The 859-nt window shown below is 39.9% G+C and overlaps 2 protein-coding genes across 3 annotated transcripts in view; one reads left to right on the forward strand and one right to left on the reverse strand.

Annotated features, from left to right (window-relative positions):
* Positions 1-859, reverse strand: part of LOC123974651 (peptidase inhibitor 16-like) — a 49,516-nt gene that overhangs the window by 33,649 nt on the left and 15,008 nt on the right. The gene's annotated exons all lie outside the window — the stretch shown is intronic.
* The window catches only part of LOC123974652 (protein NDRG3-like), a 165,252-nt gene that overhangs the window by 15,697 nt on the left and 148,696 nt on the right, over positions 1-859 (forward strand). The window lies entirely within an intron of this gene.

Genomic DNA, 859 nt, shown 5'->3' on the forward strand with positions numbered 1-859 from the left:
CAGGGATATCCTGGACGAAAACCTTTTCCAGAGTGCTCTGGACCTCAGACTGGGCCGAAGGTTTACCTTCCAACAAGTCAATGACCCTAAGCACACCGTTAAAATAACGAAGGAGTGGCTTCACAACAACTCCGTGGCTGTTCTTGAATGGCCCAGCCAGAGCCCTGACTTAAACCCAATTGAGCATCTCTGGAGAGACCTGAAAATGGCTGTCCACCAACGTTTACCATCCAACCTGACAGAACTGGAGAGGATCTGCAAGGAGGAATGGCAGAGGATACCCAAATCCAGATGTGAAAAACTTGTTGCATCTTTCCCAAAACGACTCATGGCTGTATTAGATCAAAAGGGTGCTTCTACTAAATACTGAGCAAAGGATCTGAATACTTATGACCATGTGATATTTCAGTTTTTCTTTTTTAATAAATTTGCAAAAATTTCTACATTTCTGTTTTTTTCTGTCAAGATGGGGTGCTGAGTGTACATTACTGAGAAATAAAATGAACTTTTTTGATTTTTGGAAAATGGCTGCAATGAAACAAAGAGTGAAAAATTTAAAGGGGTCTGAATACTTTCCGTACCCACTGTATTATTGTTATACTAGCAGTATTGACTAAACATTATACTCTTTATTTAATAAACTCGTGTACAGTTGCTCCTCCAGGTTGTGGATAGACTCTGCATTAGAGCCGGTGCCTGTGCGCCAATATGTGCAGCTTCTAGCCGCCTCCTCTGTAGAGCAACACGCTCCCCTTGTTCTGTTTTACATCTGTTTTACTAGTTATTGTTTATAAGTATTGTTTAATTATAATAATAATTAAGCAAGCAGACTCATAGCACCATTTGTTCCATTATAATC

Source organism: Micropterus dolomieu, linkage group LG08, assembly GCF_021292245.1.
Source record: "Micropterus dolomieu isolate WLL.071019.BEF.003 ecotype Adirondacks linkage group LG08, ASM2129224v1, whole genome shotgun sequence".
NCBI classification, from domain to species: domain Eukaryota; kingdom Metazoa; phylum Chordata; class Actinopteri; order Centrarchiformes; family Centrarchidae; genus Micropterus; species Micropterus dolomieu.